Source organism: Sceloporus occidentalis, unplaced genomic scaffold, assembly GCF_023333645.1.
Source record: "Sceloporus occidentalis isolate IW3139 unplaced genomic scaffold, rSceOcc1.0.p SCAF_125, whole genome shotgun sequence".
NCBI classification, from domain to species: Eukaryota; Metazoa; Chordata; class Lepidosauria; order Squamata; family Phrynosomatidae; genus Sceloporus; species Sceloporus occidentalis.
In genome coordinates, this window is record NW_028317105.1 from 2,272,819 (window position 1) to 2,291,506 (window position 18,688).

Sequence of the window (18,688 nt, forward strand, 5' to 3'; positions counted from 1 at the left end):
AAGAGTTACTTTGTCAAAAATCAAACAAGTGGTTCTTGAACACTTCTCAAGACTGAATACATCTCTTATATCTCTTGATACAATTCTATAAGCTTTCCTAAACCCACCTTCTCTTATCAGGACCAGCCTTGGTAACCTTTTCTAGACAGATGTTTTTCATTTTTATGGTCTCATATTTCAGATATCCATCAATGAACACAAAAAATAAATTTCCTCCGGTTGCCCTAAAAAGGTCAAGTACTTCCAATAAGACTAAAACTTTGTCTCCAGTAGTTTTAGTAAGTAACTCGATTTGCTGTAAAAATCCCCTTTGCCTAGCACACAATTTCTAAACCTTTTTTTTACATTTTTGAAGTTTCTAGGATTTTTATTCAATATATCACATTTCTTGACTTAGCTCTGACACTTAATTACTTCCAAAAGTTTGGTACATTTCAATTTCTTGGTGTAATTAATATTTTGTTGGCTTTGGGGATTTTTCCAGAGTCCCTTGCTATATTAAATTTTATCTTGTAGTAAAGCAAAAGAGATTTTCTTGGCTACTTTGAAATACTAATATAGAATTCGAAACTGACTTTGTATCACCTGCAAGGAACAAATGTGTCATTGAATCAAAAACTGTATCTGTTCATCTCGGGTCTTATCCTTAAAGAGATAGCACAGCATCTTAAAGAAAATATAGGCATGTTAAAGTCTGTCTGTATAGATAATCACGGTAACAGTTTTATTAGGGTACCCGTAGATTTAATGAAGCCATTGCAATAGGGAGACAGTGAAAATTTAAATTAAAATTGAAAGTATACAATTTGACAATAAGATTATCATGTTAAGAAATGCTAATACAGAACGAGAATAGGGGCCTGTCCATGAGAGTTTACAATCCATTACACAATGTTACATTGTAATACAGTAATAATCTGTTTCAGCTGTTTCACATGCTGGCAGTCGGAGTGACCAGTTTCAGAGATATGACATCAAGATCTTCACTTTTCTTACAAAGTCTTCTACTGCAGCTCTCTGTTTCTGTAGGATCACACGTCTGATGTTAGCATACCGGCTGATTCCAAATATGTTTAACATTCTTACAGATATTTTAATGTAGAATGTGGACATCCATGGGCCATCTGCTTAGACTAAACATGAGCAAAACAATGTGTGCATGAGAGTAATGGGAACTATAGTCTAACAAATCTGACAGTATCTAAATACAGTTTTCCATGTTAGAACTGCCTAAATTTTGTCAATTTCATAGGTTCCTGACTGGCTCTATAATTACTATAGATTGCAATATATCATATGTGAAATTACACGGGAATTGTCTGAATGCATACGTTAACCCATTGAATGAATGAATGAAATGAAGGAATGAAAGGAGTTAAATCCATCTGTTTCGACTGTGGGGACCAATTGGCCACAACCGAGTTGATGATGTGATGCATCGTTAACTGAATTAACCGGATCACCTAGGCATATCCGATTAGGAAGGTATCAAATGGGTCAAACTCAGATTAAATGTAAGATGGGAGTATCACGTAGCTTCAGGCTCTTTATTAGGTCATGTGTAGGCTGAAAGTTTAAGTCTAAAGGCAGCTCGTATCCAGAAGCTTTCACTACGTAGAAGATTGGTCTTTTTACGTAAAATGTAAGATCGTGTAATTACCTGATATGAGATACCTACACATGTTGAATATATAGAATATTTCCTGTAGTTTGTAATACTTGAAAAACTCTTGAACCCAATCAGGGTCAGTCTGGGGATGATTAGTTAGCCCTGGAACTTTAAGGCCAGTTGCCGTCGAATTACATTTGTTCAGTCACTGTCGAAATGTTAACACGGAAAGCAACTTGCAGCCGCACACTGAGGGCCCAATCTGCCGCTGGATCCGGCAATATTGGTAAGTATGAAAGTCCACGTGCTACTGGCCCACTGTGCATTTGCCTTGTATGCCAGATGGCCAGTCCAGGCCTGATTCCCGAGAAAAGGAGCATACAGTAACTCCTGAAAAATGCAAACATTTCTACAAGAAGAGCATCAAGGGGTAAACTTTCCAACAATTTACAATAAACCACAAGTTCTGCTACTCAACAACATTATGAATATTGATCAGTCAATCAAAATGATCCTTCAACAGAAACTTTTCACGAAGTGCCGCGCAAAGTAAAAACATTTTTATTTCGATTTCCCAGAATAAAGGAAATAAAATAATAAAACACGTGCCGTGCAAAATCAGAGCGTAATATTATAGGAACCAAGCGTAGATTAAGTAAAATGAAAAAAAAAAAAAGAGAGAACCGGTCAACGTGTACGAGCAAACAATGCGGGCAGCATTACCGAAAATATTTGAGATGCTTTGAATATTGCATTACTTCCTAATAGACATCTAATTGTTGATTTTAATCGTAAACCTCTTTCGTACCCACTGGCACGGGGAATTAAAATTAATAATGTATCATCCGACAAAAAAGAAACACATGAATCATTTCCCATTTACTTACAGCGACTGGAGAAATATTACAGGAAATGCAGCATTTTTCTTTAGTGAGTGATAGCCTTCGGGGTACTTTCTTGTATCTACCAGGTGCGCCCCTTTTAGAAAAGATACCCCTTCTTTCCTAACCCAAATCCTTCTGCTCCCTTTCTTCTGCACATATAGAAATAGCAGAAAATTGGTTTATGTCATTAAAATGGGTAAATACAAGGCTTTACTCAATTACATCAATATGTCGCCCTTATAGAGCCCCTTATGGATTGAACGAGTCTTGGTACAAAACTGCATTTAGTTGAGTGTTTTCCCGTTATGGGTCAAAGAGACATATCCCTGGCAAAACATACCCGTCAACAATTTAAAAAGTAAAGGTTTTAGGGGTATGGCTAGCGGGCTTTATCAATAATTTTTATTGGATTATTAACTTATAGCTACCTATGTAACTAAGAAGGCTTTTAAAAGAAGAATAATGTTTTTTATTTACACATTTTTTTTTGTAAACCCATTTCTTCTACGCTCATTATTATGAGTTGTAGGGATGTAAAACACTATGGTACACGAATACCCAGCTAACATTCTGAGCCTCTTGAAAAGATTTATTAATGAAATAAATCATTAAATCATGTTATAATATGATGGTGATGGCATCTTGTGTTATGGCACCTTGTTAAGGTTTTATTCGGTATAGACTGTATATAACACAACGTGGTAATATGGAAAATGCATTCAGTTAGAGGCATAGCTTCTGTGTAATCAATGTATATATTTCAGATGACATATTTTCCATCACAGGCACTTCATATGAAAAATGAACTAGCTTACCTGCTGACCCTTTTCATTATGAGCTTACTTTGTGGAGATGAATGTATCTTTACCCTGCCTATCTCGTATGCTGGGTTGTTATATTTAATTATTCTTCTAGACCTTTTTTGCATAAAGCAATCAATCTTTTTATTTTTGGCTTTTCTATAGAAATACGTGAGTACTTATGAGAAGCTGACAGTTGTTTATCATTAAGTATCAACAGGTAGAATAAATAAGATGGAGCTTAATTCAGTTATCTGTGTGACTACCACCAAGAGGTCTCCTGTTATTTTTGATAAATCGCTCGCTTCGAAAGATTGACTTTGCCTGGCTCCCATTTACACTTCTGTTTAAGTTTCATATGTTCATATGTTGATGAAGACATGGTCGTGCTCGCACAGGCTATCCAGCCCACTACCACTTAACATGAAAAGCAACTGGCTAGGATCCCTTCCGTGTTCTATGTGGCCCTATCGGGGAGGCAAGAATTACATAAATGTATCATAATTGATTTACTACCTGCAAAATAAAGGATTTTAAGTGTTGGTGTGTTTATATGAATTGAAAGATCCATAATAAAAATATGTTGAAAAAATATGTTAAGAAAAATATTCCCACCAATTGATGGTAACAAAAACTGTCATAGGATGCGTCCTATTTTTGAGGACCTACATTCTATCTGTAGATCAAGTCAATCTCAACTTGTCCACTATCTTGTGTAGCAGACAGAAGTATGATTTTCTCCTTATCACTTTGTACCCTGAGATTTCATCCCACCTCTATATTCTCTTTTTTTTGCCAGTGAATAAAGGGTCAACCAAGGCCAAATGCATAAAATGTATGTTGGTCCAAATCAACCAAAATGTGCTCAGTCTCTTTAAAGGCGATGGTTTGTAAGAGGACCCAGCTAAGGCTATCTTGGGAAAATCTCTAATTTGGAGCTGGAGTCCAACGTCTGAGTAACTAGTAGTTCATTTTGTAGTAAATCGACCCAAGATCTTTGAATATGTAGACTAGCAGTACACATTCCATAGCTGCTGTACAGTTAAAATATACTTGTTATATATGTTATATCATTATGCACCTAATCTATGTTATAAAAGCCGTATGTACTTCTGCATGCATCACCGAGTAAAATTCCAGAGTCCATTTAAATTCATCATGCAAATGGTAAACAAATACATATTCAGTCTGACCATTTCCGTGAACTTTTAAGTGCATATTTGATACACACAGCTTGATAAATAAATTATATATAGTTAATGGAAAAGAAAAGCAGCGCATAAATTACATGTTGAGAGGCTTGACCTTGTGTATTTGGACGCACATCTTTGTTCCGAGAGCTGCTTGGTGTGACCACAGTATAATAATTGTGCTTCTACATTATACATGTAAAGATATATCGTGTACAGACAGTCTATGGTATAACTACTATGCATGATATATTTTCCTTCATTCCTATGATTCCCCGGTGAAGACAGGGGTTGGAATCCTACTGTCAGCCCAAGTAAGGAGCCAAAAGCAAAATAACAAAGGAAGTTTTTAAATTGATACTACGTGAAAAGAAAAACATAATTTAAACGTAGCATTAAGGTATAATAATAATTAGGATTGGGGATAATCTGGTGTTTAAATGTTTCCTATCAAATATCACCGCCGTTGCAGACTCGTAGCTCACAGTCAAGAATATCCCCAAGGACTCAGAGTTAGTGTGTTTAATGGATAATGACATGGCATTTGACAACTCTTTCTCCGTACCCAATGAAGTCGGTACTCCACACACGCGTTCAGCCCTGGAAAGGCAATTATTTTCTGTGTTAACCCCTTAATGACAAAGCCCGTACATGTACGGGCTCAAAATGCATTGTTTTCAATGGGTTTAGGGACCGCCCATTGTCCTTAAGGGGTTAAATCACAAATACTTTGTTTTTTAGATGAAATATACTGTATATTTTGGTTTCTCTTGAAGCATAAGGTCATGTTATTTCTGTTTATTGCCTGACTTACTAGCCTACCAAATAAAAGTTGCTTAACAAACCAACCTGTGTTCTAATGAATCATAAATAGAACTGCAGCAAACACCATTTTAATCAGAAATTGCCATCACGGGCTCCAGTTGAAGGATTTGACATCAGCCAATGATCAAATCAAGCCGAGATGAAAGAATCTGAATAACACAAACACATGAACGAAATTGATTTTAGAACGTATGGATATGCAGGGGAAATTCAGTCATTTGAAATAAATATGATTTACATGGCAATGTTTTTAATATAAGCATGGAGTTAACCAATGGATAATCTTAATGTAACTACCAGCTGACACATTTCAGTTAGACTTTGGAAATCCTTGAGAATAAAGGAATAACTGGAATTTATTATGCATATTATAAAGAACTAAATGGATTTGCGCAAAAATAAATATCTTAAATGAGGCTCGAGTCTATCCATGGCCGAAAATATCGGTGTCTCTGTATACAAATGTTAAAATGCTGCTAATGACTAAATGATTTTCTTTTGCCATTCGGATATATTACCGTTTCTGTATTCAGCATTGTGCAGAACAGATTAACCTTCAAAGTGTCAGAAGGGGCTGGAGATAATTGTATTGAGATGAGGGCCAGCTCTCTGTAGCATTGAAGTAGTTAAGATAAATATTCCTTGTGATGTATTGTTTAGCCTTAAAAATAGGCTCTCTTACACATTATCAAGCAGAAATAATTCTTCCCCCCTTTGTCCGTTGAAACTTCATGACTCATTTCTTTTAAAACATTAAAAGATTTAATTAAAGTCTTAAATTAATTGTACAGTATGGAGCGCATTGCATACTAATTGCGGCTTAATAGAATTTACATTGGAGAATAATTCTGACCAATGCTTTGCTCGTTCAGTGGTTTGGAATCAGGCTGACAATGTGTGGATAAATTAAAGGGTGCGCAGCGATGTCTTTTGGTAAATGAAAAATGAGGATAACAGAAGAGGAAGAGTCAAAGGTCACATGGCCAGATGGATGAACAAGTGCAAGAAGGTAGTTATTCACAGAATACATGATTGGGATTCTGTAAGATTACAGTAATGTCCTCCTCCGATGTGGTTTGAAAAGTATGTGACTTTGTGTAATTATGGAGGTGACAGAGGGCTCCTGGCATCACAACTTCTGCTGCCAATGCGCAAGATTGGCTGTTGATTACTAGAACCTTCTTGGATCTTGGACGGAATCTTGACTTGTGTGCAGGCCCCAAAAAAGTTTTTTTTGAAGTCCAGCATGCCCATTCCTAAACCAAACTGCATCCCCAACAATTGATATGTGTTCACACACTTTCTGAATTGCCATGCTGTTTCATCTAAACATTATTGTGACTTTTAGAGCTGTATAACACAAAAGACATTCTGAGAAGGGACATCAGAGAACAAAATAGAAGTACAAGTATTTGGGTCCCAATACATCAGTAGTGCCTGGTGCTAAAGCTGGCCCTGGAGCAATGTCTAACTCAGCTAGGCCCAGTAACATGTGAAAATGGCTCTTTGCCTCAATGAACTACCATGTTACTTTCCAGGAAGAAAAGAGGCATATACCTCAATTCTAGCTAACTGGCCTAACTTGACTTGTTTACTGTAACATTATCCACATCTCGTTGCAGATTATGGTAAGCAGAGGACAAAGAGGTCTCCTTTGAGCCAAGTGACAATCCAGATTACTATCTCATATGATACTACTTAAGAGGTCATGGATGGAATGAAGGTGTGCTGTGAAAAATTTGGGACGATTATTTATTTTTATGAACCACACTACCCTAGGAAGATGCCTTTTTTCCCATATTAGAAACCAGGACCTTTTGTAGCAATATGCCAAGTTATAAATAGTCTTCTTCAGTACTTTTATCACGTTTACTTTTATATTTAAGACAAGCTTTGCTATATTGCCCTCGCATCTTTGTAGTTCTATATACTGAATACAATCGTATAATGGTGTTTTAATACTCACATTCACTTTCTAATCCCAGGATCTGACCAGGATCACAATTATGTCATCTTTCCACTAAATTGATGGTTGTTGTCGGTTGATGAATGCTTGTTCGGGCAGCCTTTGTAGAGTGATGGGAGTGGGTTGGTGAGTGGAGAACTTAATGACAGGAACCCGATAAAATAATGCTGGTTGTACCACTGGTTACCCTTGATTGCTTCTTTCAGGAGATTATCTTTTAAATTAAAAGGAATACTTCCAAAACAATTATACTAACAAAAATGTGTGACATGGACAGATACCCTTTAAGATGAACATTCCCTGCCCCAACACTAGTCCCAGACATGATACTTCAAACTATCTATGTGTAGTCACTCCACAAGGACATAGGATGTTAAAGGGTCTAAGTCATAGGTGTACAAAACCTTTTATAAAAGAAGGCGATGAACGTAACATATAACCTTGTTGTATTGAAAAGCTTTTCTAAATGCGCTTTTCCGAAAGAATCTTGCGGTATAGTAGCGTGCGCCGCAGACATTCCGTTGTGCTTTTATTCTGTCGGAAAAATTACATTTATAGATGTTATGAATAAGGCAGGACTTAGCTTGACAAAAAGTATTTTTACTCTTTAATTAAAGATGGTTCCCCTTTAAGAGTACATGACCCTCTTTTCTCTATACCTGCTAGGCTATTTTTTAAATTAGTTTATTGAATAGAAATCCCCGACTAGACCAGAACACTGACGTTGTGCGTAATTAGGAGATACGTTTTCATAGATAATTGTAACAACCTTAGTGCTCTCGCATAAAAACACTATAGAAGAACATTTTTCCTGTGAAGTCTGCCTTATTTGAAGTATTACTCATTAGGTATAATAATGCTCTTTACCTAGGTCTGGAACTTCACCGTACATCATTTCCTGCTGCTCTTATCCCATTAAAGGCTTATCATTCCCTTGTACAGTATTTTAAATAATTTGTATCCCAGTAATTCAAAGCAGTGTGTACAAGCTTAAATCTACATGAAAATATAAAATAATAATACATAGTTTAGCTACTGTGTCAGAGAAACTGGAAGTTTACAGTATATCTTTTCCTGACAGTTCACGAGTGCTTGTTCCCAAATTGCATCATATGTAATATTTTTTCTTCTTTTCTTCTTTTTTTAATTTTTATTTTATTTAAAGTGTGTTTGCATGAATGTGTATGTGTAAGTGTGTTAGCGTGAGTGTGTTTGAGATGCGAAAGCCACATTTCACCAATTTAACTGTGCATCATGAAGAATCAACCTGCTTATACTGCAAATTGTTTCAGATTTCTTGTCTAGCCTACAACTCTTGGTTTAGTTGGTAAATACTTAAGGTGAGCCCTCAGCATCCAGAGATGGATTTAAACCCCTTAGACTCCAGTGATGTAACACTACTGGAACCAAACGCCGCTTTTTAAAAAGTGTAATGGCAAAAAATCAAATGTTTTATAGTGAGAATGGGAATCATTTACTAAGGAGTATGTGAACTAAAGTCGGATAATTGAACATATCAACTCTATAATATCATTATCCATTATGAAGGGCCAACCCCTGTGAACTCCTCCTGCAAACAAAGCAGAACCAACCATTTATAAAATTCATATTTAATGTGGAGAGAATTCTCACCAATTTCATTATACGTTGTAGATGGTCAGTTCAGCCCTTCTTTCCGGAGGAGCTCACTTGCGTTGGTCCTTCATAATGCAACTACTCTTTAGTGAATAGACCCCAAAGCGCTAAGCATTCCATTTATTTTTGTTTCAAGAAAAAAATCTTAGTCTCTATAGAAAGCTTGGTAAAGACTTACAAAGAAAACCATTAAACAAGCAAGAATTGGGTTATATGATTAATTTCTATTGTTATCCTCTATTGTTGTAAGATTTCATAACTGATGAAATCCAATTTATGATTATTAAATTATACTTAGAATCAGATGTGTTTAACGTTCCGCAGTGCTACAGAAATGTATTTACCGATAGATCATTAACATGGAGCAGCTGTAAATCTACTTAATCTTTTCTTTAGAAACCACAAATAAAAATTAAGAGTCAATCGATTAGTGTTTTGACGCATTGAAATCAATTATTGATGTAAATAAATTAGCAACTGAAATATTTAGATGATTTTCTGAACACATTCCAAAACCCTTGATGTAAAATCAATATACTTTTGTAAGTTTAGCCACGTGTTGACTTTTATATGTAAATCCAAGGAACTGGCAGGTCCAAATTCCCTGAACGGTGTTCAATTGTGTTGGATGTCCAATGATGCTTATTTATTTGAGTGAAGAGCAGACATGGTTTAGTTTCTGTGATCCTCATACACCATATGACTTGATACATTTGGATCTTCAAGATTGCATTTAAACAATTACTGATGGCCTGCTTATTACTTTAGGAACCTCCGAATTAGGAACCTCTGAGCTCTCTTTACAGATTAAACATGTATATACAGTAGACCACTTTAAAGAAATTCTGTCTTATTTTTGGTCATTATGAGCAATTATCTTGTCTTTGAGGTGATGGCAATGTCTAAAACTCCTTTAAGGGTAGACAAATAAAGCAAAATAATGGTATCAGATCGACAGTAATAACCATCTAGTAACTCTATCGCTATAAAGTCTATGGAGTTTGGTAGCTAATTGGGGCAGTCTTTGCCGATAAGTTGCATGGAATCTTGCACTTCTTTTCTGTCTCCTTCTCCACGCCCCACCCCCGATCCACAGCCTTTACAAACAGCCCCATTGATCACCTTCCTAGTTGCCATATTGGGGAGATCTCCTGGCCAGCATAACAAGTTACCTACTAACAGCTTTTCTAAATTTCCCAGGCACAGTAGTCACCTAGAAATACGTAGACCTGTGCATTCAGATTTGTATGAATTTTGGTTTTAACAAAATTTCCCCAATTCGTACGAATCAATGAAAATGAGGAGGGAGCTCTGAATTTTAATTTGAATTTCGGTGGGTTTTTTCATTCTCACTCATACTCTCTCACACTTTCATTCACATTCTCTCATGTTCTCATTCACCTACCTTCTCCGACTATCGTATCTGTGTTCCATGCCACGAAGCTCTGCTTCTTTTGTATCTTTTTGTTCTTCTGTCTTCTTTCTTTGTCCGCTAGAAACGGCTTCTTGGTGCACTTCTGCAAAAGGGTGAATCCTCCGGGTACACACTTTCCCCCCAGATTGGCAGAACCACGGAGAGGCTGTCCCCATGGTTCCGCCCTTTTGTGGAAGTGCACAGAGAGCCCAGGACTATTGTTGAATTGTAGTCCCACGCATCCACAACCAGTACTGGATTCGCTAGGGATGATGAGAGTTGTAGTCACAGGGCAGTTGGTTTTCATTCCGACCTATAAAGTACTTGATTTGATTTGAGGTGAATTACTCTGAGACTTTTAACGTCAGCTATGAGTTAACAGATTACATTAAAGCAAGATCCATTAAAAGCAGTAAACATTTCTTTAAAGGTTTTAAATATACCCTCACACTAAAAGCATTAAAAAGTAATATGATTAAATTGTTTCCACTCCCTTTTTTAAGTTGAGATGCAATTACAAAGCTTTTTGTTCCCTAACGGAGGGCTATCCATCTCCTATAGTCACTAATTAATCCAAAACATTTAAATCTTAGAACAATTACATCCACGGATCAATAATAGAGTATCCCAATCCTAATAGATCATGGTGCACACTGCCACAGTTACTACCAGACACGTGTCACCAGGGAAGAGAATGTATTCTCTATTATCTGGTTTTAATGCAAATATACACTTGTTCATGACTTTGGGTAGCTGAAATATAAGAATAGTTGGAAAGTACTTTTTACCTTTACTTTTCTGCTTCAAAAATGAAATGCAAGATTCAGTGTCACAAAGGCCTAGGTCCAGTGGCTTTAATGGTGTGAAGCCAGGGCCAACACCAGGGGGTACAACTATTACAGGTTAAAGAGGCCTGGCTGTCCTGGGGGGCCGCTTAGAGAGACAAAGTCTGCAAGCCAGGTAAAGAGGGTTCATTCTGAAAAAAAAATATTACAATTTGGAATGAGAGCCCAGTGCCATCTGAGCCCCCAAACAGTTTGCCAGTGCCATATTTGCCCCCAAACAGCTTGCCTGTGCCATATTTCTCCCCAAAATTTGTGTTTGATATCGTTGCCTCCAAAAATTTTGCCTGCACCATCTTTGCCCCAAACAGCTTGCAAGTGCCCCAAGCAACCTGTCTACACCATCTTTGTCCCCAAACAGTTTTTCAGTGTCCCCAAACAGACTGTATGTGCCATCTTTGCTACCAGCTTGTCAGTGCCCCCAAAAAGCATGCCTGTGAGATGATTGTCCTCAAACATACTGTCTGTGCCCTCTTTTTTCCCCCTAATCGAGCATTGCTTGTGGAAAGTACCATTTTTTGTCTTTCAGGTGAACAAACACATGAGAACATGCCCATAGCAAGATGGAATTCACAGGTGCATATGTATGCACAATTACTCCTTTTTAACCCACATTACATTACATTACTTTTATTTATAGAAAATTGACAGGTTCCATAGCACTATTACAATAAGGGGACAGTGAACGTTAACAATAATGTTAAAGCTAACATTATGCTATTTGAGAATGACATCAAGACATACTGCTATAGAATAAGAACAGGACCTGCTCTTGAAATTTACAATCTATTCATTTATTATGTATTACTATTTATCCTGAGATCTGTCTAAGGCTTGAGAAGTAGCTTTACCAACACAAAGAGGGCATCAAGGATTTTTTTTAATCTTTGTAATAGCTCAGATTTATGTTAAAAATCTGATGCTCCCCCCCCCCCCCGCCCTTTACTGTTATATCCACAACAGAGGGCCAGTGAGCAAACATGATATTTTCTATTACTATCGACTGGAAGTTAAAGTGCTGATGGTCCTTTAAAACATAGACTACCAGAAATCCAATCTGTCAACATCAAGGAAGATTATCTAGATATCTTCTGTTTGCCCCATACACTCCTTAATCTAATTTACTGTTGCAACATTGTTAATTAAAATACTTTTGTGGGGTTTGATTTATAGTTCATATTTATAACATTTATTAATTTAAGTTTAATTGTACAAGTTAGCCAAGTGTGTAGCACGAGTAGGCCCTTGTACAGTATGATACCATTTCATATAGAAAACAAGGAAGCCCCCATTCATTTAGTTGTATTTTATGGGACAGGCTTTTCTCCACACATTACATCATGGGGCATTCCCCCATGCAATGGTCAGTTTGGTGATAATACAACCTTAGCTGCCAAGAGCCCGGATACTCAGGACACTGGACAGAAGAGCCTACAGTAGGAACACAATTCCGGCTGACTTGGCAAATTCTGTTGACAGCTGCGCAAAGATCTTTCTTAATCTGATTACTCATGATATTCTGTGGAACTGACAAAGTGAGCCAGGGTATATCATATACCTGCGTATGATGTCATATCTTAGCTCACTCAGGCATTGGTGCCTTAAAGCCACTATAGGAAACAGAGTTGCACTGATGGTCATATGAGCACAATATGATTTTTCCGGCTTTTTTTTTTATATATATATTAGCTTGATGAGGTGTGAAATATAAAGCAGATCAATGCACGGATGAGACTGCAGGTAGACAGAGACAAAAATTGCCATCATTCTTATAACACGTTTGTCCTCTTTACTGTTCATTGCTAAACGTGTTTGGGTAAACATATAATGCATATAAGTTATTGAATAATTTACATCAGGAAACATGATGCGAATAATTGTAGGAAAATAACGCATTAAAAAAGTAGTTTCAAGTATGTAGGTGATATTTTTGCAGAAGAATCCACACAAGTGAGTCATCCATACATAGAGAAAAAGATTGAGTCTAAATTATGGAAGCACACACACAAAAACATAGTCCGCAAAGAACAAGTTATAAGAGAACAGAGTCATGTCCTTGAACCACTGATGGAAAATAAAGAATGCCTTGAGAGGTCTCCAAGGCTCGAAGACCATTCTATCTCAATCTGCTTTGAGAGCACAAATCATGAACATAATATTTACATAATACATATAAAATAAAAGATGGCATTTACCTGCTTGGCATTCTTAGAACCCAAAAATATACTGTATTTCAGTGCATAAAATGGTGAATTTGTATAGAGAATAAGAAGGTTTGTTGACTCAGAAAAATCATTGTTTTTTCCCTTGTGATGGCACAATTAACCCAGAGTTTTTAGATAGGATGTAAAATTATGGCTAGTTTTATAACCACACTTATGTTTGTATATTCAAGTCACCTTAGTGCGATGTGGCCAGTTGGTAAAGCAGGGATTCCTGGAAACGTATAGCTTGTTTCTTGTAAAGAGTAACACTGCCATCTTATGGAGTTTGGTGTTACTTATTTATCATGGGCTATTGTGGAAAATCACAAGGAATGTGCAGTCAGCCTGCAGGATTTTTGAAGTTCATGGAATATGGCCCTTGATATTCAAGTGGATTGACCATACATTTAAATAGCAACACTGAATTGAAAAACAAGTTGTGGATCTATTTTCTTGTGAAACTCTATAACCACTTCAGGGCTCCTTGCTTCAGTATTTTCTAATGCAAGTTATTTGGAATGTAAAATGATTCGCCAAATCTGATGCTTTCTGTTCCCCTCTTATACAAACACACAGAGAGTCATACTTTATTGATAAACCGTTGTTTACTTTACTGTGAGGGTGTCAGATAAATAGAGCAGCCTCCCAGAAGAAGTGTTAGAAGGCTGATACAGTGACAGCATTTAAACATACATGAGATAGGCATAAAACTATCCTGAATCTAAGAAGGTACAGAGGGCTATTCAAGATTTGAGTCCTTACATCAGGAAAAATGGGCAGACTAGATGGGCCAAATGGAATGCCGTCAAGCTGGCTATTTTTCAGTACAAGCCAAGCCAGATCCCAAGCCACAGACAAGCCAAGCTAGATGTACTGCAAACCGGAGGAAACGAGGAAAGAAGAGGAAAGGATGCAAGGACCAAAAACTTAACAATGAGTTGTGGCTATATGTTAATGGATTTATAGAATTAAAGAGTTGATGTTAACAGGGGCATTCCAACGTTATGAGTTGGTTCATTTAGGCAGGGCCGGCCCAAGGCAAAATGCTGCCTGGGGCGAATTTTAAAATGCCGCCCCCCCCCCCTTGTACTTACCTTTCAGCAGTCCTGCGGCGAGTCTCCGTGTTCGGTCTCGGTGCTCAGCATTACAAGCCGGCACCGAGACCGAACAGGAAGACTCGCCGCAGAGGAGAGAGAGAGGGGCGCCGAGCGGGTACTGACAGCTTGGTAAGCGAAAACCACTCGGCGCCCTTTTCTCTCTCTTTCGCTTTAAAAAAAAAAAAAAAAGGCTTGGGGCGGCAAAGTGCCGCCCCTCCATTGTCGGGCCGGCCCTGCATTTAGGGATAGATTCGAAGTGACATTTGAAGCACATTAATGCTATTCCTTAACTTTATGTCCTGGGCAACTCACCCATCATGTCCCACCACCACCACCCAATTTCGGAAATATGTTCTTATTGTGTCAAACCATACTTCATGTGCCTTGTAAATGATATTGTAATATTCTGTTATTGTTAATTTAAATTTATCATATGATTGGGGTAAGTGTAGTGCGTGAATTGCCCTGCACTGCTTTTCAGTACTTATACGGTGTTCCTACGAGTGGTTTGCACTGATGAGTCGCAGTCCATTATGTGTTTTATTGATATTGTTATGATTTTTTATTAAACATATTCAATAAAAATAAATCATCACGGAAGAGACACTGTGGAGAGCCTTTTAGGGCTCCTGTTCCTAAAGCAAAGACTGAATGGACTAATGGTGCATGAAGGAGCCTGACCAAGGACATTTATGCATCCATAGTGGAGTAGAGACACTCCTTCACTTGTATCAAAGTGTCTTATCACTCTGTATGTTATGAACACACACGGAGGGTGCCATCCACAGCCTGGCAAGGGACTACTTTCTTTTCTGGAAAGTATACAGTCGGAGGACGAGCCCCGGCTTTTTATGGTGATCCCAGAAGACACGTGTCCCGCTTTCCCACTGGGGTATTCCAATGGCACAAAGTCATGACAGCACCCTCACTTCGCTTAAGCTTACCAATCTGTATTTAGGACATTTTCTAAAATAACCCACTGCCAGAATTTAAACATGGCTGTCAGGGCTATCTGGGTAAATTTAGTATAGTTGCATAATAAAAAAAGATTATTCCTGTTATAACGCAACTAGCCAAAGCAGGTCTAGCCTACATGATGAGATACTACTGTCTTACTTTGCAGTAAAATCCAGTGCTGATTTTGTAACAAGTTTTCCCCCTTTAACTTGTATGATTTAGAAACAATCTCATCATAATTCAGCACCAATAAAAGTAGATGAAAGAGAGGTATCTTGCTGTGAGCAAACATGAAAGGGAAAAAACTAAGTGAATTTGCAGAATCCTTTCACACTAATGATAAGGCCTTTCACCCCATGCTGCGGGAACAGATGTTGTCCACAAAACACTGATGTCTTCTGAAAAGATAAGAAATGCTTTGCTCTGGATCTGATAAGCTTCTGGAGATAGCAGGCAACGTAGAAAGCTATGCAAATCGAATGCATATTTACAATAGTGTAACATTGCTTTAATGTATCTTTTTTAACAGATACATGTCTGTGGATACTTATGAAGGTACATTCTAGCACAGGGATAAGTAACGGGCAGTAGCAGGTAGTTCTGTTGCTACACCAATCTCTCTGGCTGTTTACTGTAGAAGAATTATAGGAGTTGTGTGTCTGCAATATCTGGAGGGCTACCTTTTGGCTGCCTCTCGCAAAATGCAAGAAGCCCAGTGGCAACTTAGAGTGGGGGGGGGGGGGATTATTTATGGTAAACAGTAGGCAACATTTAGTTTTTTCCCCCTGTCAATGCCATGGGGAAGTAGGTCTCTGAAGACTCAGGATTTTTTTTTTGGAAGGAGAACCTAAAAGATCCAGCCCACCTCAGGCTTTGGAGAGGGAGGGAAGGATGACGCTACATAGTGTAGCCCGAGCAGAAGAAGATTGCAGATCTGGTTTCCACTGCAGTCCTACTGCACTGAAGCTCATCCAGTCTCTTCATACGACGGGGGAAACACCAATACAGCCGTTCTTGGGTTGTTGTTTTTTTTGTTTTTACATTTGTTAATTTTGGTAATGTGGCCCTATTTGTCCTTCGGCAAAAACATGGTAATATGTTTTTTCTACCCGAAATGCCCGTTCATACTAGATAGTCAACCCTACTTCTGATATTTATTTCTCCAATTCAGAAGTCCAAGAGAAACTTGCGATATTGCTAGAAATCTCGCTGCATGGCTTCATCATACGACAGGCTCCAGGTGATGATGAATTTCAGGGGTCACACAATGAAATCCAGCATGGGTGATGCAGGTCTGCAGAGGTTGGTAAATTGTTAGCACTCCTCAGACCTCGGTAGAAATACTGCGAACGGGAAATGCTTAACCTGTCACTTGGTGTTTATACACAAAAACTGAACATGGTTACAATCAACTGTAGGACATTTATTACTGGGACACACATTGTATAATACATAGTATATTGGAAATACAAGTGTATATATTAGAAAGACGTGGTTGAAAAGAAAAATTTCTCCTGTGGTGTGGGGAAACTTTCCAGAGGTGGCTTTTATTGCACCATCCTAGATGTTTCTTCTGGCAGCTTCAGGAGGAACAGCGAGTAGAAATTACATGAGAACAGGACAATAACGCGAATAATAAATTATTTACAATTTAGCGCACAGAGCACAGCTCATCTGAGGGGAAATTGCTCTTAACTAATGACTATAAAATATCTTCAAAACACATACACTGTTTGAAGAAACAAGTATGGACGTTTTCTGAACGTAAATTTAATGAGACCAACATTTCAAAGGCAACAGATCCACTTTATTTTTTACTGAACAGTGGGCAGCTTGCTATCCATTAAGGTCCCTTCATAACATTGTTATGAAGGGACCTTAATGGATAAAGTGCTCTAATTATAAAGTATTCTAATTATGCCACGGAACCTTGTGTTTCAATAAACACACCTTCCACTGAAAGAGTTAATATTTTCAAAACTATCTGAATAAATCAGTTTGGGTTTTTTTTTTTTATTACTTTAATAGCTATGTAGCCTTTAATTTAAGGTAACAAACACAACCTGTTTTTCTTTTAATTCTTCCAATTAAAGGCCACAAAAGTTGTTTTTTTTTGCTTCCTCCGATTAAACGGCAAAATAGGTAATCAAGTAACCAAAAAAAAAATTAAAATCAGATTTTCTCATTTCCCCCCAAATAGTAAAAAGAATGGCCGACTGTGACAATGAAAGAGTTAAACAAATGAACAATAGGGGCAGTTTTGTATAGGTAGCAACGGTAGATACATTCCCCACGGCTATTTCCGCAGCGGTACGACCATACACATAATAATCCGTACCGTTAGCGAGAAGCGGAGATTATCTCCATCTGCTTAAACACCAGCTGCGGGTTGATACAGGTCTATCTCTGCCGCACTGCTGTTTTATAGCAATATTAAACTTGACCTGTGTTTTTGGCCGCCTCTCACCGCTGCTTTCAACCGAAAATCTTATTCCACTCTGCAAATGCTACAAATAGCCAATCAAGCTGGCGTTTGGGTTCTATAAGCCTTGGGCTGCGATTACTCTAATCTGATAGTATGCGGCATCGAGCTCATATTTAAACACCATTTCAATTTTGCGAGAAGCCAACGGGGGGCAGAACGGTCTAACAGCAGTATACAAAATGCAATGACACGGCAACGCACGCAATCAGGAACTAGATTTCGTCCAAAATTTCCAGCACTTCATAAAAAAAAAAAAAAAAAGTTCCCAAAATATTTATCACGTAGAGAACCTTTTGTATGGATAAAAATACACGGCACATCTGCATTATTCGTTGTTCATTTATCAAAGTAGCTGCTCTACAGGATCACATTTTCATTAATGAAATAAAATAGGGTTTGTTAAAAAAGAGGACCATTGTGCAAAGCTGAGGGAAATATTAATGCTTTACAAACACATGATCATAATATATATATTATTAACCAGACGTAATAATCAAGAGTGACTGCCAGATACTACGGTTTCTGTACAACTCCAACCTGTATAAAAAAGGTTCATTTCATTCCCGTACCACCCAAGGTCCCGATTTTGGAAAGGACTATCCATAGCTGTACCCCAACTCATCACAATAATATGTATATAAATAAATCTGTAAATAAAGCATTAATCTCTTACATTACTTACACTGGTCGTTGATTGCAATGAATGATTTGCTCTTATTAAGCGATCCATTAATCGTCTTATAAATTAAGAAAAAATAACGATGCCTTTACTGTGTGCGG